Below are 23839 nucleotides of genomic sequence, written 5' to 3'. Positions count from 1 at the left end.
GCACCCTCAGAAGCAATGAGGTCCCCCGAGGAATCGTTCTTCGGAAAGTCAACAGACTGCTGCTCTACGCATGAAGGCACTGGAGGAGAGAAGAAAGGGATATGAACTAGTCCTGGCAATGTAGCAATGTTGCCACTCAGCATAATCAGGCTTATCATTATTTACTCGTTGCTGAAATCAAGCCAACATGACTGAGTACTGTATGAGATGCAGGTCAGAATTATTAAATTCTGTCACCAGGCAGCTGCTAAGTCCGACTTTCCATCTCTGATGGTCAGGGACGCTGAGATGCCACGGATCTCCTTTGCCTCCTCCTCTACAGCTGTCAGCTGCACAATCTGTGCCGGCCCACCTCCGGTCCTCTCCCTCTCCCTTGTGCTTTGCGCTCTCTTCTCCTGCAACGTGGGAATGAACAGACCTGTGAGTGACTGTAAGGCATGTGTTTACCAGATGGAGGCAGTGCCTTCGGTGAGGGCGACAATCAGGCAGAGGCATCACATTGCATAAGGATCAGGGTGAGTGGCAGCGGTGGAAGGATAAATGGGGAGGTGAGGAAGTGCATAGAATGTGAAGGATGGGTGCTGGACACTTAAGTGGGTGTGAGGAGTGATGTGATGGAGTAGGCTTGACAAGACAGAGTGAGGGTGTGGGTGAGATGATGTGCACTACAGGATGTAGGTGAATCAGCAACTGTACTCACCTTTCCTGGCCTGGTTAGGTCATTAAAGCGCTTCCCGCACTGGATCCAGGGACAAGCCACAACGCTCCTGCTGCTGACATCCTCAGCCACCTCCAACCATGCCTTCTTGGTGAGAGCAGCAGGTTTCTTCCTCTCGTTGCCGGGGAAGATGATCTCTCTCTGACCCCTCACTGCACCCAGCAATACGTCAAGCGAAACATTGTCCTGAATCTGTCACGAAACTTCTCCCTCCCTTTGTGCACTCTCCTGACTCCTCCAAACGCCATCTTGGGATTGGCCCTTTAAATAGTCGAGTTGAGATCCCGTCATGCGGGTGCATGTCACGCCCGCTGCCGCGCATTGGAGACAGTCATTAACAAGATTATCCTCCACAATGTATGGAGGGGACGATTTTCAGTACCTCCACCTGGTGACCATGGCAACAAGTCACTTACTGCCCTAATTATGCTGGCACTTTGGCCACTGCCATCATTGGTAAGGTCCTGAGATGGGCAACCGGGGTGGCCACCTGTAATATGTGTTAGATCCGTGATTCTGAGAGTATGATGTTTTCAAATAACTACACGGATGCTGTAACTTAACAATCAACAGGTGTTTACTGGAGTAGGGTAGTCTCAAGACTGGGGGTACAGAGGCATGCTCAAGGCTTATATACAGGTGTGGTCACTGCTGGTACTACAGTATACAGGAGCTGTAAAAGTAGTTCTCTCTTAAAGGTACATACACTACAATTCCTCCCCTTTTAGATTAGCAGTACCCATAATATTCAAATAACAATTAACACTTTAACATGCACATTAAACAAAAATAGTCCATTTATAGATTCAGTCTTTGGGGCGGCTTCCTGATCCTTTCTGGATAGCGCCTTTCCTGAGGTTCTTGTTCTTGGTGCGGAGGTGATTCTGGCCCCTTTTCGTCGGTTAGTTCATCAGTTTCCACTGCTACTGGTTCTGAGGTAGATGCTACCAGTATGTCGGGTTCATCCCCAGGTACTCGAGACATGGGGTTGACTCGTTCCTGTGACGCTAAGATCTGATCGACGTGGCGTCTCACAATGTTCTCCCCGACATCCACTGTGTACATTAATGGCCCCTGCCTTTTGCATATCGTTCTGGGTTGCCATTTCTCTGTTCGGCAGTCACGGGCCAAGACTGGTTGTCCTACATTGAAGCTCCTTGTCGGCTTCTCATTGATGTGCTGGAATTGTTTATCCTCAACATTTCTTCACACATTTGGTCTGAGCAAATCCAGACGAGATCTCAACCTTCGGTTAAAGAACATCATGGCCGGGGTCTGGTTGGTAACTGCATGTGTCGCATTTCTGTAGGCTAATAGGAAATTGTCCACCTTATGCTGTAGTGGAATTTCATCATCACACATGGCCTTTATCGCCTTTTTAAAGGTTTGTACGAACCTCTCAGCCAATCCATTTGTGGCTGCATGATATGGGGCGGATGTGTAATGCCTTACCCCATTCCTTCTCATAAATTTCCAAAACTCTTCGGGCACAAACTGTGGTCCATTATCAGAGCAAATCTGCTCTGGCAAGCCGTTCCTGGCAAATATGGTCAGTAGGACTACAATCGTTTTCTCTGTAGTGGTTGAGGACATTTTTATCACCTCAGGCCATTTCGAGTGAGCATCCACTGCTATTAAGAACATTGAGTCCATGAATGGACCAGCAAAATCAATATGCACCCGTTGCCATGGAGAGGAGGGCCACTCCCATGGGTGTAGAGGGGCATGTGGTGGTGCATTTTGGACCTTCTGGCATCCTGAGCAACTCTTGGTTAGGTCCTCGATTTGTTGATCGATCCCCGGCCACCACACATAAGCCCTAGCAAGGCTTTTCATTTTCACCCCTCCCAGATGACCTTCATGAAGCTCATTTAGCACTCTCTCCCTTAACTTGGGTGGAATCACCACTCGGGATCCACACATCACTGTCCCCTGGCATACTGACAGCTGTTCTCTTCTGGATGAGAATGCTGGCAACAGTGAGTCGCCATGTGTTGGCCATCCTCTCACCGTCAAATCATATACCCGAGACAGTGTCAGATCATTGCGGGTCTCCTTCTCTATATCCGTGTTAGTTACTGGCAATCGTTCAATTATTGACGAATAAAATATCTCAATAGGGTCCACTGCTGGTGCTTCCTCCACAGTAGGCAGTGGCAAGCGTGATAGCCCATCATCGTTTCCATGCTGTTTCTATTTCATATTGGTTCGCCCCTAGAAAAAGGGACCATCTTTGTAATCGTTGTGCAGTCATCACCGGAACGCCCTTCTTTGGATTAAAGATGGAGACAAGTGGTTGGTGGTCAGTCAGCAAGGTGAACTTCTGTCCATGCAGATAGTGGTTGAATTTTTTTACTCCCCATACTAGGCTGAGGGCCTCCCTGTCAATCTGGGCGTCGTTGCGCTCGGCTGAGGCTACTGACTGAGACGCAAAGGCTACTGGCCTCTCCAACCCGTCTGGGAATTTGTGCGACAGCACCGCTCCAATACCGTAGGGTGATGCATCACATGCCAAACGAATTGGTAGTGCTGGGTTGAAATGGGCCAACACCTCTTTTGATGTGATCAATTCTTTGCACTTCTGGAAAGCTCATTTACGTTCGTCATTCCACTTCCATGGTACCCCTGTTTGCAGTAGGGTGTTCAGTGGGTGTAATACCGTAGACAAATTTGGCAAGAACTTATGGTAGTAGTTTACCAGCCCGAGGAACGACCTCAGTTGTGACACATTTTCCGGTGCTGGAGCCTTGACTACTGCCTCAATCTTTTATGGGGCCTTTGTAACCCCTCTTCATCGATAACGTGGCCACAATACGAGATCTGCTTCTGGAAAAACTCACACTTGTGGCGATTAGCTCGTAGCCCATATTCCTTTAATCTAGTGAGCACCTTCTCCAGGTTGGCGAGGTGATCAGTGTCATTTTCGCCCGTGACCAGGATGTCGTCCAAATAACACTGGGTCCCTGGAATCCCTTGCAGGACTTGATCCATCGCCCTTTGCCAAATAGCGGAGCCGATGCTACCCCGAACACCAGCCGGTTGTATTGGTAGAGACCTTTATGAGTGTTGATCGTGAGGTATTGTTTCGAGGCTTCTTCTACCTCCATTTGCAAGTACGCCTGGGCTAGATCAATTTTGGTGAAGCGTTTACCTCCAGATAGCGAGGTGAAAATATCCTCAATTCGTGGAAGCGGATATTGTACCGTGTGAAGGACTGGGTTCACTGTCACCTTAAAATCCCCACAGATGCGGACCTTCTTTGGTTCCCCAGGCGTATCACTCAACGACCTCTTCATTACAAGAGCGATGGGTGTAGCCCACTCGCTCCAGTCTACTTTGGACAGTACTCCTGAACGTTCCAACCCTTCCAGCTCTGCTTCGACAGCTGGTCTGATCGCATAAGGCACTGGTCTGGCCTTAAGAAACTTTGGGCTTGCATTTTCCTCTATTTTAATCGTTGCTGTTATGCCTTTTAGTGTTCCGAGTCCCTCCTGTAACACTTCATTTGCGTCAGTTAGCATTTTTGACAGTCGTCCAGGTGTGACGTCGTCATCCTTTTTGGCCTCAACCTTCAGTGCCTGTATGGAATGCAAATCTAATTGTATCTTCCGGATCCATTCACATCCTAGTAGTGGTGGTCCTCCATCTGGCAATACATATAGGTCCATTTTAGGTATTTCCTGGCCTTTGTATATCACTTTCACCCTTATTTTTCCTTTGGGGTAGACTTTTTGCCCCGTGTACATCTTCAAGACAATCTCTGTAGCTTTCAAGGGTATGTGTGAAAATAGCCGCTTGTAGTCCCTTTGGTTTATGACTGTTAGGGCTGATCCTGTGTCCAGTTCCATTTTCACTTGGACTCCGTCTATCTTGAGTGTGACCCAGATAGTCTGGTGATCCTTCATTTTGGTTACCTTATGTAGTTTCAGACAACCCAGCTCCTTGCTTCCGGAGTCTGTATCACTTTTCTGTTCGTCTGAACTACTGTCCATCACCTTATGTACCTTTTTGTACTTCTCCTGTGGAGATTTCTTGCTGTTGGTTTTCTTCCCTGACCTGCAGACTCTTGCTATGTGTCCTGCTTTTCCACACTGTCTGCACACTTGGTCCTTGAACCAACAATCCTGCTGGTCGTGTGTTGTTCTGCCGCAGCGATAACACTTCCCTGTTCCATATGACATTTCATTGGTGCCATATTCTTGTGGTCTCCGTTGTATCTCTGCAGCGCCCCTTGCGGCTGCTTTGTGTGATACTGCCATGCTGAAAGCCTTGTCCAGCGTAAGATCCTTTTCTGATAGAAGCCGTTTCTGGGTTCCTTCAGTTTGAAGCCCACACACAAACTTGTCCCTTAACGTATCTGCTAGTCCCACTCCAAACTGGCAGTGTTTCGATAGCTTGCGCAGTTCCGTTAAGTACTCAGCATTACTTTCGTCTTTATGCTGGTTCCTTTTGTGGAACTTAAATCTTTCTGCTATCAGCAGCGGTGTGGGGTTTAAGTGGTCCTGTAGGATTTCTACTATGCTTTCGAAATTCTTATTCACGGGCTTCTCTGGGGTTATTAGGTTTCGCAGTAATCCATAAGTTTTTGCACCCATGGAATTTAACAAAACCAGTGCTTTCCTAGCATCTGGCACGTCATTCGCCCTGCAGTACACCTTAATATGTTTCACATATGTCACCCAATCTTCGACTTCATTGTCGAACGTAGAGATACTGCCACTCTTCGGCATCCCTGGGTGTGATTTAACTGTCAACAATGGCGTCTCCCGCGCTCTCCCTTCTTCTCCGCTGGCACAAAATGGCGTCTCCCGCGCTTCCCTTTCTTCCCGCGCTCGCCCTTCTTCTCCGCTGCGGCTTCTAAAAATGGCGTCTCCTGCGCTCTTCCTTCTTCTCCGCAGCTCAATGGCGTCTCCCACGCTCTCCCTTCTTCTCTCTGTGGACACTGTTCAGCCCTTGAGCCCTGGCTACTGCTTTACCCTCTTTATCTCCGTTTTGTTTTTCCTCGACGCCGCTCGGTTTTCAACCCCCGGCTGCGCCCTGTGCACTTCACCCTCTCTCTTACCCCGTCGACGCTTCTCGGCTTTTTCTCTGCCGTCGGTCGGCTCCAGCCGCCGCTGTCCGGGAAGGGTCTGCGCTGTACCTGTTGTCAGTCTGTTGCTGGATCATCGTGGCTGGGTAACCAAGCCCGGCTCTCAACAGCCTCCCCTGCGATGTTCACTCTCTGCCGGACGACTGGGCGGTTGCTCGTGGTCGAAGCCCGTGCTTCTGGCCTCAACTTTCTTCCAGCGCCCTCCCGGAACGAATCCTTGAAGGGAAATGCAGAGTTGCAGGTAGATTTGAATCGACACTCGTCGCCACTGTTCGATCCGTGATTCTGAGAGTATGATGTTTTCAAATAACTACACGGATGCTGTAACTTAACAATCAACAGGTGTTTACTGGAGTAGGGTAGTCTCAAGACTGGGGGTACAGAGGCATGCTCAAGGCTTATATACAGGTGTGGTCACTGCCGGTACTACAGTATACAGGAGCTGTAAAAGTAGTTCTCTCTTAAAGGTACATACACGACAATATGCATGTTCTGCTCAGTTGTACCAGCAGTGAGCGGCCATAACCAGCGGTCCTTAGAAGGAGACCGCTGGAGGCCGCTCAGAAACCGGCCGAAGCTTCTTTTTTTTGTTTTTGCGGGGCCAGGATAAGCGTTCCTCCTGGGCCCACAAAATAAACCCGGCCCAGGCGAGTGTTGGAACACTCGAGTCTGGGGGGGCGGTGACAGAGGCATGAATGAATGTTCCAGCTGCAGCTGGGCTGAGGTAGGTGTGGAAGTGGACCGTGATACAGAGGTGGAAGTCGGCGGACGTTGTGACAGAAAGGATATGAGGGCGGAAGCTCAGCTTAGGGCCAAATAGGAAGCTTTGAATTGCTGTAATGTCCTTAGTTTAATCAACTGGCAACAATGTGTTGGTATCATTTGCAAAGTTTACAGTTACATGTCAGCTTTGTAGGGATCTTTCTCTTCCCCACCTGGCTTTCAGACTCTACATTTACGATATAAATCGGGTATCGGGTGGGATATGTGTCGGTGCAGGCTCGATGGGCCGAAATGGCCTCTATCTGTACTGTGAGGTTTCTGTGATTCTGTGATTCTGTGAAATGAGAGAAAGAAGGTTCACACTGCGACCGATTGTTTGGTTCCATTTAATACGGCTCATTGAGCGTAAATCTCTAGCAGTTTCCTTACTCTTCCCCTTAGTCATTTAGACTATCATGTGTATACTCACTATCGCCAGTCCGGTCGGTCTTCCCCTGGTCATGTTGGCTGTCTGTGAGAAGAGTAACTGTTCCCACCTCCTGCTTCTTCTGTGTGTCAAGATCAGCCAGCTATCCGCTGAATCGGGGCTGTTTAATATAGCTCTTCGCGCGCAAAAGTCAAGTCGCGCCCAGAAAGTTGGGTTTGTTCTGTTCCGTACGTACATTTACAAAGCCGCCTGCACTTTGTCCTCAACCGTGATGACTTCACCAGTTCTTATCAGTTGCAGTCCCAGCCATGATGACTTTACCAGTTCTCAAGTCCTTGTTTCTCACAAGCTGGTTCCTGGTTATCGCATTCCTTTGCTTGCTTAGAAGGTGATGCGGCTAGTCAGATGATCTTGTCTTTCACTCTGGTTCACAGTCAGCACTTTTCTCACCGCTGCTGATCTCAGTTCTTGACCAACTTTCCCACCATTCCGTTGGTCTCGAAGCATAGCCCGAGTGTGTCCTGTTAACTGGGCTGTTAAGTCTCTAGTCAATTCGCTACCTCTACAGCGAGGCCAAAGTCATATTGTAGGCAATTAGGGCCCTTCAGCTTGGCTCAGTTGGTAGTATTCTCACCTCTGATTCAGAAGGTTGTGAGTTGAAGCCCTATTCTCGGCTGCCATTCCAGTGCAGCACTGAGGGTGTGCTGCATTTTCAAGAGTTTTTGGATGAGATCTCAAACTGATGTCCTGGCTGCCTGTTCGGGCAGCTTTAAAGCATTCCATTGCACTCTTTGAAGATAGGGGGTTCTCCAACTAACCTGCCTGTTCATTCTCCCTCAACCAACACCACCAAAACAGATAACAACAGAAAATGCTGGAAACACTCAGCAGGCCAGGCAGCATCCGTGGAGAGAGAAACAGAGTTAACGTTTCAGGCCTGGGACCCTTCGTCAGAACTGGAAAAAGCTGGAGATGCTGCTTAATATCGGTTACATCTCCAGCTTGTTCCAGTTCTGATGAAGGGTCCCAGACCTGAAACGTTAACTCTGTTTCTCTCTCCACGGATGCTGCCTGGCCTGCTGAGTGTTTCCAGCATTTTCTGTTGTTATTTCAGATTTCCAGCATCCGCAGTATTTTGCTATTCCACCAAAACAGATTATTTATTTCTCTTCCGATTCGGCACTTTGCAGCTTTCCGGACTCAATATCGAGTTCAACAATTTCAGATCATAACCTCGGCCCCTATTACATTTTTACTTTTTTCTCCACCACTTTGTTTTGGGTTTTCCCTCCCCACCCACTTTCCTCTTTTTTTTTACACATGGCAGCTGTCTCTCATTCTGTCAGAACATTTCACACCTAATCTGAGCTGTCTTTTGTCTCTTTACTAGTCCTATCACCGTCTCGTCTCATTTTGAATACCTTTTAATGTCTATTCACTTCTTTTGTTCCCTCCCCAGCCCTGCCTTTCGATCTATTTCATTTCCTTTACAGTTTTGAAAAAGGATTTCGACCTGAAACGTCGACTCTAATTTCTCTCCACGGATGTTGCCTGGCTTGCTGAGTTTTTCCAGCATTTTCTGTTGTTATTTTGGATTTCCAGCATCTGCAGTATTTTGCTATCGTATTTATTTCTCTTAGTTGTGGGATCTCGCTATGCACTTACTGGCCGCCATGTTTGCCAACTAAGCAAAGTGATTGAACTTCAAAAATAAAATGATTGAATTGTCTGCGCAAGTGTCTTGGGATGGGCTGAGGATGTGAAAGGCCTTGGTGACACCACACCTGGAGTACTGTGCACAGTTTTGGTCTCCTTACCTAAGGAAGAATATACTTGCCTTAGAGGGAGTGCAACGAAAGTTAGCTAGACTGATTCCTGGGATGAGGGGGATTGTCCTATGAGGAGACAGTGAGTAGACTAGGCCTACATTCTCTAGAGTTTAGAAGAATGAGAGGTGATCTCATTGAAACTTATAAAATTCTTACAGGGCTTGACAGGGTAGATGCAGGGAGGATGTTTCCCCTGGCTGGAGAGTCTAGAGCCAGGGGTCACTGTCTCAGGATAAGGGGTCGGCCATTTAGGACTGAGATGAGGAGAAATGTCTTCACCCAGAGGGTGGTGAATCTTTGGAATTCTCTACCACAGAAGGCTGTGGAGGCTCAGTCGTTGAGTATATTCAAGGCAGAGATTGATAGATTTTTGGACTCTAAGGGAATCAAGGGATATGGGGAAAGTGCAAGAAGATGGAGTTGAGGTAGAAGATCAGCCATGATCTTATTGAATGGTGGAGCAGACTTAATGGCCGACTCCTGCTCCTATTTCTTATGGTGTTATATAAATGCAAATCTTTTTGCTTCTTAATATTACAAACATTAGTCTTCCCAAAACTGTTTATGATGGCATCAACCGAAGATCCGGAAATGAATACGGAGAATGGGATGCTGGGGTGGGAGATGCCTTTGTGGGAGTTGGAGATTTGATCATCAGGGATATGTATGGCTGACATAACTCGATACAGCTGCTGACCTGAATCATACTGCTTAATCTTGGAGTAGTCACCAGCAAAATTATTCTGCAGTGTTTGGAAAAAAAAGGGCAACAATTTCCTGGCACTGTAAGCTCTCAAGCAGATATGATTGAATGTCATAGCCTATTTTCATATCTTTGAATAAATGATGTGGCTTGATTCTCCAATCAGCAGGGATAGTCGGATAATTAAGGCAAGCAAACTTTTTTGTGGCAAATTTCTTCATTGTCTGCCTTTCTGTCTGACGACATTTGGCGTGCTACGGAGGAAGTGTGCCGAATGGCCTCCTGCTATTCCTACGCTAGCCTCATGGGGGAAAGCAGCACGAAGTGGCTAGGCCGCACGCCCAATTACCAGAGGGGAGAAGCACGAGCAGAAATAGTGCTGGTGCCTCAATCGATAAAGATTAGCAGCTTTCCGATTGTGGGGGGAAGGGGAAATCGGGTCACAGTGAAGCCATTTGAAGACAGCCTGCGCCTCTTAAAGGGGAAGTGTACTTTGGCTGCAATTAACTGAATTGCTGATAGGGTGAGATGGTTATGGTGATAGGGTGAGATAAATTTGGGCGGGAGGAGGCTTGTGTGGAGCATAAACACCGGCACAGACCAGTTGGGCCGAATGGTCTGGTTCTGTGCTGTACATTCTATGTAATTACTGTTGATCAGTGGATATGGCGGGCAGAGGTGGTGCAAGGGGGGATTTTCAGACCCTGTTCTGCAGGTGTTGGTGAAGGAGGCCAGCTGGAGGAAGGAGGGGCTCTTCCCCTCAGACAGCAGAAGGGTGCCCAGGCAAGTTGCCCGCCACCGGTGGGCAGAGGTGGTAGAGCAGGTGAACATGAGAAGCATAGCACCCAGGACCTGGCTGCAATGCTGAGAAAAGTTTAATGATCTGACCAGAACTGGTAAGGTAAGACTCCTACTCACATCTCTCTTACTCTCTGTTTTCAGATGAGACATTAAACCGAAGCCCCGTCTGCCCTCTCAGGTGGACATAAAAGATCTCACGGCCACTATTTTGAAGAAGAGCAGGGGCGTTCTTACTGGTGTCCTGGTAAATATTTATCCCTCATCAAACACCTAAACCGGAATATCTGGTCATTATCACATTGCTGTTTGTGAGAGCTTGCTGTGCGCAAATTGGCTGCTGCATTTCTTACATTACAACAGTGACTCCACTTCAAAAGTACTTCATTGTCTGTGAAGCAATTTGGGAGTTCCTGAGGTCATGAAAGGTTCCGTAGAAATGCAAGTTGTTTCTTGACTTTCTTTCTTTAGCCCTGCACCACTTGTAGCCCCTAGCACTCAAAAGCCTTCCTCTCTCTCGCTTCCCGCCACTCTCCTCCAATGCACTTCACTGATCCTCCTTCTGCTGCTCCTCGCGCACTCCGCACCTGCGACTTTCTTCACAATTAAACCCTTTTCACTTCCCCATACCTATGTCACCTTTCGCACACCAGCAACACGATTGTACCCTGGTGCGCACATTCTCACAACCTTTCACCAGGCCACATGCTAAAGCACTCCCTTTCTTCTTGTGGGAGGAGCGGGCACATAACACCAGAGAGCAAGCCCAGGCAGGAGGAGGGCCCACCATGCATCCACATCCATTCCCCAGTAGAAGAGGCGGCCATGGTAACCGTGGTCAACTGGCGAGGCTGGAGGATACGCTCCACAGGGTGTTCGGTCAAGCATCTAAATAGGGTAGAAGAGCAAAGGGATCTCGGAATGCAAATCGCGGGTACGGTAGCATAGTGGTTCAGTTACTGGACTAGTAATCCAGAGGTCTTGCATTAATGATCCGGCGATGTGAGTTCAAATCCCATCCATAGCAACTGGTGTAGGGGTGGTGATGGCCCGGGAAAGATTGTAAAGGGGAGGGGTAGACCCAAGAGTCGCGTGGGTGCATTCGGGGAAGGGAGGAACTCATCCGGGGGTCCACGGACAAAGTTAGAGTGTAAGTGTGGCTGGGGAGGATGAGTGGCAAAGGACCCTCTCTGTGCTTGGGATCATTTTGATTACATTGTATGACTAAGATTGCAACATTTTGTAATAAGTTGTAATGTAACAAGTGATTGTAAATTTTGATTGCATTGTATAATGTAACAAATGATGCAGGGGTATGAGACCCTTTATTATAAAATGGTGTATCTGTAAGATGCCTACCGTACCATGGTTTTTCTCAAATTTTAGGGGAATAGATGGGTCGGGGGATCAATGGTAGGTAGCTATAGGTAAACACAAGGGATGTTTGTTTGTCGGGGGTCAGAAAATTTTGCTCACTCCTTCGAGTGGATACTACAATCAAGTTGGAAGTATCCAAAGGGCGGACTGTAGGGGTTCACAAAATCCCCTAAATCCTTGAAGATCGGAGAATATTGGTCCACATCGTGGACGAAGAATTGTGTGATTTGAATTGTCTCTGGGTTGGACAGTGTTTTTAAAACATGCCCAGAACCGCAAAAGGCTGCATTGCAGCACGTGGACAACACCGGAATCGGGGAGCTCTGTGGAAAAATTCGCACATGTTAAGACAGTACATTTTAATAAAATTGTTCCCTGGAGTTTGGTAATTGTAAAAGGGGTTTAAAAAATGGCCGTCAGAAAGCATGGCCAAAAGGACAAAAGCAGCTCGCAGCTCCTGGAGTTTGTCTGTGAAAAAGTGGGAGGATCAAATACAGTGGCAGTCAGACCTGCCAATCAAAGGGAGTTCCCTTCTCAGAAGCAATCGATGTTTGTTTATTGACTTAAGGGATTAACCCACTTGAACTAAGCTGCAGAACAATCGGCTCTGTATACACAGCAATCTAGCCCCATTTCAACACCACTTACACGCAATGGAAACATCTAAACCCCGGAAAAAGGACTTTGATAGGGGACAGATCAGTATGGATGGGTTTGAATCACCCATTACTCAGAACAATAGGGACACCTCCAACCACTTTGAATCAGCCAATCACAGTCCTTCTCTTGTATATTGGAACTTTTGGGTGCGAGTTTTGCTCACAGACTTTTTCAGCGCCAAACAGGAGTTGGCAGGATATAAAAGATAGCTCCTGAGAAACTATCTCGCTCTTACTTCGCTGGACCACAGGTGAGCAGGTTTAAATTGGTTTACAGTGTAGCAGCAAAAGGCTGCCTGACCAGGTGAATTACCGTAAACCAGGTAAAAGGTTGGAATTGGTCAGAGTGCGGGCAAAGGCTGCTGACCAGGTAAATTACCGTAAACCACAGAAAAGATGCCCCCCTACAAATTGGCGACCGCGGCAGGACTAGAGGCAGTTCTTGACATGATGAGTGATTTGGATCTGGAGAAAGCATCAGCTCTTGTTTCTCTCGTTTTCAGTATGTGGGTAGCCCTGTGAATTTTAGCGGCAGTGTGTAGGCTGACCTATCATGGTATAGGTGGCTGGGTTAAGAAGCGTGAGATGAGGGTGCATGAGGAGTTTAAAGAGGCCAAGAATCGGGAGTCCCAGTTCGAAAAATGCCAGGTGGAGGTAGAACGCCTCATAAGAGATGTGAATGAGGCCAGAGCTAGTGGAATGAGGGTGCGGGAAGAGAATGCATGCCTCACCCTAGAGATAATGAAATGCCAGGCATTTATAGAGCGCCTTGTGCAGGAAGTCACAGAGGCGAGGGACAGTGAGATGAGGCTCCAGGAGGAAAACGCACACCTCACCCAAGAAGCTAGCGAGGGCAAAAGCCACGCGAGGAACAAGATAGAGTACCTAAAGTGCCAAATTTACAGTTCAAAGAGGAACGAGATGAGACTGCGGGAAGAGAATGCCCGCCTCACCTCAGAAGTAACAGAGCAGGAGGAGATGGTTAGGGAGGTAAAGGCAGCTTATAAGCTGGCCTGTGACCAAAGGTTTAGTGGAGCAGATCATACCCCATGTAACAGAAAGATAGAGAGTTTGGGTATGGAGTTAAGGAGGACTAAGCTGCTTAAGCAGGGGAACAGGGAAGGAGGGTTCTGGGACCCCTGTAGAGCAGGTCCGGTAGCAGAAATCCGGGACAAGGGAGGCACACAGGGGATAGTTTTGGCCCCAGACCAAAGGCAGGTTCAAGTCCAAAATTCCTCATTTAAAGCCACCCGGGTAAGAGAACATGAGTTTGCTGACCAGACAAGTTCAAGTTCACAGCCTGTAAAGACAGGCGCTCTGGCTTGTTTCCAGGGAAAAGTTGTCCAGCCCACAAATTGGGACACTTCCCTGCCCCAGTGGAACATAAATTTTGGCCAAAGCTTAAATTCGAACCAGAGTTTAAATTTGAACAAGTTATGTGGCTCAAAACCAAAGAAACAGCAACCTGAGATTAGAAATCTGCAGGCTGCTGCCAATCCATCCACAGAGACTGCTCACGCAAGCGCAGTTCCCCAGCCCTTTACAGAAATGGTTTGCGCAGGCGCAGTTTCCGGTGGGACCACAGCGGCTCTTTCTAAGTTTTCCCGCACAGGTGCAATCGCCTGTTTGAAGCCAGAGGCTTCACAGCCTCCGCCGCGGGACTCCAAGGAGGAGGTTTGCACAGGCGCAGTTGCCGGCGGGACCACAGCTGTTCTTTTTCAGGAGGTTTGCGCAGGCGCAGTCGCCTGCTTGAATACAGAGGCTTCACAGCCTCTGCCGAGGGACTCAGGGGAGGAGATTTGCACAGGCGCAGTCACCTGTTTAAAGGGACAAGCTTCCCAGCCCGCTTCCAGAGTGGTCCCCCCCATGATGTAGGACCCTGGGGAGGCAGGGATAGCAATTCCTCTTGCAGTGGAGCTGGTAACAGGTTTTGGACATGGGGAGGAAAATTTCCAGCCACCAGCAGCGGGTGGTGAGGGAATACCTGCCCCCAGTACAGGAGTGGGTAGGGAAAAGGAGACAAACCCGGAGTACCGGCAGGCTGCCAGGTATCTTATACAGTCCGGGATGTTTGCAGCAGGGGGAGAAGGTTCCCTGCCAGCTAGGGCTGCGACCCAGGCTCAGGGTCCACCAGCCAAAGTTTCCCCCACAGAGACGCCCCTCAGAAGGTCTCAGCGGGCACGCAAGCCCAAGAAAAGGTGGTCACCAGGGTACCTGCCACAAAGAGCAATCTCCCAAACCGGGGAGAAGCCAAAGGGCAGAGTTCCCCAACCAGCAGCCATAAGCTGCGAGGGACCAGAGGCAGGAGGCAGTCCAGCTTTGCTGCAGCCAGCAGTAATCTGCGACAGTGCCAGAGATTAGCCTGCCCGTCCGGAGACGGGCGGCATTTGTATTATAGCTATGTGTGTATATAGCTTGCTTTAAGTTGTAAATTGTAAGTTTAGAATTAACTGTTGTAGTTTAAGTTAAAGTTTAAGTTTACAAGTGTGCCAAATGTTTGTATTTTGGTCTGAGGTCGAGGGACCCGACCACGCCTCCACCTAAGGCAGCAGGTCAGTGAGACCTGGCTGCATGTCCTTTTAAGTTCTTTTGCAGGAGAGTGGAAGAAGAAGCAGCCCTGTTCGCCCAGCCTGAGCTGGGCATCTAAGGAAGATATGGATACAGAATGTTGGGGATCACCTCGCCACTGGACAATCCAGAGGGAAACCCCGCAGCGACCTTCGGGAGAAACCGGACAGGGTCCGGAGGAACTTGCCTACTCCTCCTACGTGGAAGAGATGGCCCCAGCTGGGTGAGGCATGGCCCCCAACCCAGCACTATCCTGACAGAAGTTCACTTGCGGGAGACCTTGCTGTTGAGGAGTCATGGTGGGGAAGCGCGGGCGCCTTGTCAGATAGGGATGCATTCCCCGGGAGTGGGTGGTGATGGCCCGGGAAAGATTGTAAAGGGGAGGGGGAGACCCAAGAGTCACATGGGTGCGTTCGGGGAAGGGAGGAACTCATCCGGGGGCCCACGGGCAAAGTTAGAGTGTAAGTGTGGCTGGGGAGGATGAGTGGGTGGCCAGATCTGGGATCCAAGTTTGAGTGTGGGGCCAGGGAGAGCTGCCACACAGGCACCCGTCATTTTCTGCAGCCAGTCGAGGGAAGACGGGAGGGGGAGGGACTGGGGGTCGTGATCCCATACTCACCGGTCTCGGTCTGTGCCAAAGTAATTTTAAACATGAGGGGTACCCCGCCTCCACAAAGGGACAAGGGAATGGCTCGAGGCTGGCAGAGCAGGCTGGTCTGTAAATCCATTCTGCATGTTTTAAAGGTTTAAGACCATTCAAGGGGGGGGTGGAAGGAACATTTACTGCCCGAGTGGGAGGAGCAATACCCACTCGAATTTTGCAACCCATCATTGGCACGTGATGGTCGGGGTTTGTTTAAGCATGTTGTTCAAGTTTTTTTGTATTTTGTGTTACAGCCCCAAGTTGAGAAGAGGCGTAGGATCCTCTCCGTGCTTGGGATCATTTTGTGACAACTCCAAGTTGAGCAGAGGCATAGGACCCTCTCTGTGCTTGGGATCATTTTGATTACATTGTATGACTAAGATTGCAACATTTTGTAATAAGTTGTAATGTAACAAGTGATTGTAAATTTTGATTGCATTGTATAATGTAACAAATGATGCAGGGGTATGAGACCCCTTATTGTAAAATGATGTATCTGTAAGATGCCTACCGTACCATGGTTTTTCTCAAATTTTAGGGGAATAGATGGGTCGGGGGATCAATGGTAGGTAGCTATAGGTAAACACAAGGGATGTTTGTTTGTCGGGGGTCAGAAAATTTTGCTCACTCCTTCGAGTGGATACTACAATCAAGTTGGAAGTATCCAAAGGGCGGACTGTAAGGGTTCACAAAATCCCCAAAATCCTTGAAGATCGGAGAATATTGGCCCACATCGTGGACGAAGAATTACGTGATTTGAATTGCCTCTGGGTTGGACAGTGTTTTTAAAACGTGCCCAGAACCGCAAAAGGCTGCATTGCAGCACGTGGACAACACCGGAATCGAGGAGATCTGTGGAAAAATTCGCACACGTTAAGACAGTACATTTTAATAAAATTGTTCCCTGGAGTTTGGTAATTGTAAAAGGGGTTTAAAAAATGGCCGTCAGAAAGCATGGCCAAAAGGACAAAAGCAGCTCGCAGCTCCTGGAGTTTGTCTGTGAAAAAGTGGGAGGATCAAATACAGTGGCAGTCAAACCTGCCAATCAAAGGGAGTTCCCTTCTCAGAAGCAATCGATGTTTGTTTATTGACTTAAGGGATTAATCCACTTGAACTAAACCGCAGAACAATCGGCTCTGTTTACACAGCAATCTAGCCCCATTTCAACACCACTTACATGCAATGGATACATCTAAACCCCGGAAAAAGGACTTTGATAGGGGACAGATCAGTATGGATGGGTTTGAATCACCCATTACTCAGAACAATAGGGCTGTTGGATTCCCTTTTGTTTTAGCCCAGGTGAACTCCGGATGTGGGCGGGTACACTTTGGCCCCAGAGTGCAGACACATTAAACCACTCCAACCACTTTGAATCAGCCAATCACAGTCCTTCTCTTGTATATTGGAACTTTTGGGCGCGAGTTTTGCACACAGACTTTTTCAGCGCCAAGCAGGAGTTGGCAGGATATAAAGATAGCTCCTGAGAAGCGATCTCTCTCTTACTTCGCTGGACCCCAGGTGAGCAGGTTTCTGACTCTTCAGCAAGGCAACCTAGTCAGGAGTTAGGGGGCGGTAATTTAGGGGAAATTGCTAAGATTGTTTAATCAACATTGTAGACATTTATCCCTCGTTTTTGCCGTCTGCCTTCCCCTGTTAAGCAATTTACTGTAATTACTGTGTTCGTGTGGTATAGTTTAAAATTTGATTACAGTTTCTTTAGTTTAATAAAGTTTGACTTTCTCACACCCAGACCAGTTGTCCGTTTTAATATATCATTAATTATAAGTCCTTCAGTCAGAACTGGAAGGTGGGGTAGCGATTCGAAACCGCTGTTTAAATTGGTTTACAGTGTTGCAGCAAAAGGCTGCCTGACCAGGTAAATTACCGTAAACCACAGAAAAGATGCCCCCCTACACTGGTGAATTTAAATTCAATTAATTTAATCTGGATTTCAAAACTAGCATCAGTAATGATGACCATGGAAACATGGATTGTCATAAAAACACATCTGGTTCATTAATGTCCTTTACGGAAGGCAATCTGCTGTCCTTACCCGGTCTGGCCTATATGTGACTCCAGACTGACAGCAATGGGGTTGACTCTTAACTGTCCTCTGTGGTTCAAGAAGGTGGCTCACCACCACCTTCTCAAGGGCAATAAATGCCAGTGATGCCCACATCCCATGAACGAATAAGAAAAAAAAAACAAATGCACAAATCACTAAAAGTAGCGACGTAGGTTAATAAGGCCATAAAAAAAAGCAAACCAAGCATTAGGGTTTATTTTTAGCGGGTTAGAATTGAAAAGTAGAGAAGTTATGCAAAACTTGTATCGAACCTTGGAGTACTGCGTACAGTTTTGGTTGCCATTATTATAAAAAGGATATAGAGGCACTGGAAAGGGTGCAGAGAAGATTTACAAGGATGATACCAGAAATGCGAGGGTTTGCCTATCAGGAAAGAATGAACAGGCTGGGTCTATTTTCTCTTGAGGGGTGACCTAATAGAGGTCTTTAAAATTCTGAAAGGTTTTGATAGAGTAGACACAGAAAGAGTGTTTCCTTTGTGGAGAAGAGCATAACTAGAGGCCATCAATATAAGATAGTCACCAAGAAAGCCAATAGGTAATTTAGCAGAAGTTACTTTCCCCAGAGAGTGGTGAGAATGTGGAACTCGCTATCACAGGGAGTGGTTGATGCAAATAGTATAGATGCATTTAAGGGGAGCCAGGACAAACATATGAGGGAGAAGGGAATGGAAGGGTATGCTGATAGAGTTAGATGAGGAAAAACGGGAGGAGGTGCGAGTGGAGCATAAACGCCGGCATGGACTGGTTGGGCCGAATGGCCTGATTCTGTGCCATATATCCTAAGTAATCCTGTGTAATCTTGATCTCCTTTTCTCTGCTCACTGTAATCTCTCCCTCACATACTCTGCATGAGAGAGCGATGATGCTTCGAGCTGCTGCCCATCTGCCTCTGCTTATCCTTGCCATTCACTACTAACCGTTGTCCCTCTCTTCCCTTTTTAGGTCCACCAAAAGATGAAGGGGCCATTTAGAGCAGAGGAAGAGGAGGGAACCCCTCCAGAGCACACTTGGGTATACTTGCCTTGGAGGTGGTGCAACGAAGGTTCACTAGATTGATTCCTGGGATGAGAGGGCTGTCCGATGATGAGAGATTGTGTAGATTGGGCCGATACTCTCTGGAGTTTAGAAGAATGCGAGGTGATCTCATTGAAACATACAAGATTCTGAGGGGGATTGACAGGGTAGATGCTGAGAGGTTGTTTACCCCTGGCTGGCGTGTCTAGAACTAGGGGGCATAGTCTCAGGATAAGGGGTCAGCCATTTAAGACTGAGATGAGGAGGAATTTCTTCACTCAGAGGGTTGTGAATCTTTGGAATTCTCTACCCCAGAGGGCTGTGAATGCTGAGTCATTGAGTATATTCAAGGCTGAGATAGATAGATTTTTGGACTCTAGAGGAATCAAGGGATATAGAGATAGGGCAGGAAAGTGGAGTTGAGGTCGATTATCCGCCATGATCTTACTGAATGGCGGAGCAGGCTCGAGGGGCCGTATGGCCTACTCCTGCTCTTACCTCTTATGTTCACACATCGTAACTCGACCGTACTCTTGCAGGCAATAGCTCAGAAACTGACACCCAGCATACTTTAGAGGGTCAGTTCGAGGGATGTGCACTCGGAGATTCACTTAGCACAGGTGCGCAGGAGCAAGGGCAGGACGATACGGCGGCTCAGGAATGAGCTCCATGGAGGGCAAGCCCGCACCTTGGACCTGCTACAGAGGACACAGGTGCTGAATTCAAGGGCCCAGCCTATAGAAGAAGACTGAATACAGTGCACCACCAACTTCTGAGTGCATTGGACTGCCAGCCAGCGAGTATGCACTCATTATGTTTCCTACATTACAACAGTGACTACACTTCAAAAAGTACTTTATTGGCTGTAAAGTGCTTTGGGGGCATCCGGTGGTTGTGAAGGTGCTATAGAAATGCAAGTCTTTCTTTCCTTCTTTTCTTTCTCTGGGTTTCAGGACCTCTTCTGGCTTTCAAAGGATGAAGGAGAGCATGGGTAGGGGCTTCCAAAACATCACACCACTCCTGCACTCAGAGCAGTGGGATTGCTAAGGAGTGGCATTGGCACCACGCAAGGGGCACATGCTGTCCTCTCTCAGGATGACCACATGGCTGCTCCCCTGCTACACTCTGAAGCAGTGCCCGTGTTGCTTCCAGGCAGCCAGCTGGGCAGGACTGCCCCGACCACCGGTGAGAAGCTGCAGTCTGCAGCCGGCCCCTCTGAGGCCGGAGCTCCTCAAATGCCCTCAGGCGAAGATCAACAGCCTGCCACCTCTCATGCTGTAGCCACTGGGGAAGCACCTCGTAGGAGCCCCACATCAAGCAAGCGAGCGCAGAAGACAGACACCAGGGGTTTGTGTTTGGGTGATTATTAGTTTGCAAGCTCCAGTGCAATCGATTCTTAAATGAACTGCTATGAGCCTCGCCATTTGCTGTGCACAGTTTCATTGCATTGGAAATAACAACAGAAAATGCTGGAAAAACTCAGCAGGCCAGGCAACACCCATGGAGAGAAATTCGAGTTGACGTTCTGGGTCAAAACCCTTTTTCAAAACTGGAAAGGAAATGAAATAGATCGAAAGGCTGGGACAGAACAAAAGAAGTAAAAGAGACATTAAGAGGTATTCAAAACGAGACGAGATGGTGATAGGACAGTGGAGACAAAAGACGGCTCAGATTAGGTGTGAAGTGTACTGGCAGGATGAGAGACAGCTGCCATGTGGGAGAGAGAAAAAAAAGGAAAGGTGGGGGGGAAGGGAAGACCCAAAACAAAGAGGTGGAAAAAAAATATAAGTAAAAATGTAACAGGGGCCGAGGTTATGATCTGAAATTGTTGAACTCGATATTGAGTCCGAAGGCTGCAAAGTGCCTAATCGGAAGATGAGGTGCTGTTGCTCGAGTTTACATTGAGCTTCCGTGGAACAATGCAAGAGGCCAAGGACGATGAGGTCCGAGTGGGAATGGAGCGGTGAATTAAAATGGCAGGCGACCGGAAGCTCGGGGTCACCCTTATGCACTGAACGGAGGTGTTCCGCAAAGCGGTCACCCAATCTGCGTTTGGTCTCCCCAATGTAGAGGAGACCGCATCGTGAGCAGCGAATACAGTATACTAGATTGCGAGAAGTACAAGTAAATCGCTGTTTCACCTGGAAGGGGTGTTTGGGGCCCTGGACAGTGGGAAGGGGGGAGGTATAGGGGAAGGTGTTACATCTCCTGTGCTTGCACGGGAAGGTGCCAGGCGAAGGGGAAGGGTTGTTGGGGGTGATAGAGGAGTGGACTAGGGTGTCTCGGAGGGAGCGGTCCCTACGGAATGCTGAGTGGGGAGGGGAGGGGAAGATGCGTTTGGTGGTGGGATCACTTTGGACTCCCACATGGCAGCTGTCTCTCATCCTGCCAGTACACTTCACACCTAGTCTGAGCGGTCTTTTGTCTCCACTTGTCCTATTACCATCTCGTCTGGTTTTGAATACCTCTTAATGTCTCTTTACTTCTTTTGTTCTATCGCAGCCCTGCCTTCGATCTATTTCATTTCCTTTCCAGTTTTGAAAAAGGGTTTTGACACAAAACATCGACTCTAATTTCTCTCCACGGATGTTGCCTGGCCTGCTGAGTTTTTCCAGCATTTTCTGTTGTTATTTTGGATTTCCAGCATCTGCAGTATTTTGCTATTGTTCATTGCATTGGTGTTTGTTTCAACATGCCCACTGATGTCTAACACCCAACAATGTGTACAATTCGAAGGCATTAATCTGGTGGCTATAACGACAGGATGCGATGGTAGGAGGGACCGTTGGCACATGGAGCGGCGGGGGGGCGGGGTGGTGGGTGGGTGGGGGGGGCGGTTGTAGGGATAATTGACCAAAACTGTTCGGCTTAGAAATTTGTCTTGAATCGGCCCATTACACGCAGCGCCTGTTAATTCAGTTACACTGACTGCAATGGACTGAATCTCTGGTGCTGAGTATAACGGACGGCCGATCTGATACCGCCCGCTTTGTGCCACCCACCCGAGACAAATTTCTAGGCCTCGATTTATTACCTGCTCTCTCGTAGAGTTGCTGGCCCTTGCTCCTCCTCTTCACCCTCGGTTGCCTGGTCATCCACCTGCTCTTACGTGCTTCCATTTCTTCCTCCTGCGGTAGCTCCAAGGGTTGACTCCTTTGCAGGGCAAAGTTATGTAGAATACAGCTGACCACCCAGTGCCAAGGCACTAAAGGTAATAAGAAAGGCTAATGGAATATTGGCTTTTACCTCAATGGGTCTGGAATACATAGAGGAAGACGTTATGCTTCAGTTGGGGTACGGTAGCATCGTGTTTATGTTTTTTTTTAATTCGTTCATGGGATCTGGGCATCGCCCAGTTGTATTCAAGAAGGTGGCTCATCACCGCCGTCTCGAGGGCAATTAGGAATGGCCAATAAATACTGGCCTTGCCGGCAATGCCCACATCCCATGAATGAATTTTTTAAAAGTTGCACAGGGCCTTGGTCAGAGGTTTACGTGCTGGTAACTGTGATTCTAAGGTTAATACCAAATTGTTAGTTCATTACTTTGTTTCCTGATGTATTGGCAAGAAGGGGTTAATTTGTTTACTCAGTAGCTTCTGCGGGTCAGATGGGAGGATGTTAGTGTAAGTTCTAATACATTCCAAACCGACTGATATAAGACAGTGCGGTGAGCCAAATATGGGCATCATTCACTCCTATCCATAGACTGGTACAGAGCATTTCTTGCCAAAGATTTGCTGTGAAGGTTTAAGAAATCATTTGATGCTCTTGATGAATATTCTTGTCAAGGTAAATATCCCAGTGTTCTTAACGTGTGGTGATTGTGGCCCAGATTCCTGCTGGTCTCCCCGGCATATCAATCTTTCATCTTGTTCCACTTCATCCATGAAAGACAGTATTTGTTGGCCTCAAATCCAAACTCCAAATTAACTTTGGCCCAGATTTTACTGCCAAAGTGGCAGTGAGTTTAATGTTGCTCGCTGTTATTCATGTGTAAATCGGCCAGTGACTTGTGGCGAGGAAGAGCTACCCTGTGAGTTGCGAATCGCCACCAGTTGCTGGGCGATTCGTGCCGCTCCGCCTTGCGCAAACGGCTGCTCGCCCTCAACCTCCCCGTGAGCTTCAAGAAATTCCTGCATTTGCGAATTAATTACCCATTAAACTCTCTGCCGAAAGTTAGGGCTGGTACTTAACAGCACAAGTACCTTTTTAATGAGGAGATTTATGTTCCTCCAATGCCACTCAAACTCTCCAGCACAAAAAGGGAACAGTTTAAACTATGGAGTCTCATTCCAGCAGGTAGTTAATTGTTGTTAGAGATTTTTAAAATATTTACATTTTCTTTTAACTTTTCCTTACTGTCTGTTTTTTCTCCACTCTCTTAATCTAATCTTTCTTTTCTTCTCTTTATTTCTCTTTCTGTATCGGATTCTTATTCACTCTGCTTCCTTCTCTGTCATTCCTCTGTTTCTTTCTCAATACTTAAATCTCATTGGTTAAGGAGTTGGACTGTTAGTCCAGTTGTTCACTCAGGTCCCAGATGCCCCGTTGCCCTCGTTATCAGTTCACACTTCCAGCAACTTGCAGGGCAAAGATTATTTGAGCTGAAGGGTGAGGGAACATGTCTGACTAACGGGGCACCTGAGATGCCATGCTCCAGGAAAACCTGGGCCTTTATCTTCACTTGCTGCCCACAATGAGACTCTCTAGGTCACCTTGCAGCACCCTCCGGTCCCAGGCAATGTAATATGGAAGAACTCCTTTTCAGGCATGCTTTTTTTTGGCATCACCTTGACCCCTCCACTGCCTCTGATTTGTCACACTGCTTGTCCAACATCCAGTACTGGGTGAGCAGAAATTTCCTCCAATTAAATATTGTGAAGATCGAAGCCATTGTCTTCGGTCCCCACCACAAACTTGCTCCCTAGCCACCGACTCCATCCCTCTCCCTGGCAACTCTCTGAGGCTGAAGCAGACTGCTCACAACCTTGGCACCCTATTGGACCCAGAGCCTGACCCATATCCTCTCCATCACCAAGACCACGTACTTCCACCTCCGTAGCATCGCCCAACTCCGCCTCCTACCTCAGCTCATCTGCTGCTGAAACCCTCATCCATGCCTTTGTTACCTCTGGACTCGACCAATCCAACGCTCTCCTGGACGACCTCCCATCTTCCACCCTCCATAAACTTGAGGT

Source organism: Somniosus microcephalus, chromosome 7, assembly GCF_052327205.1.
Source record: "Somniosus microcephalus isolate GS21.2 chromosome 7, FLI_Smic_1.0, whole genome shotgun sequence".
NCBI classification, from domain to species: Eukaryota; Metazoa; Chordata; class Chondrichthyes; order Squaliformes; family Somniosidae; genus Somniosus; species Somniosus microcephalus.
This window is presented reverse-complemented; position numbering follows the sequence as displayed.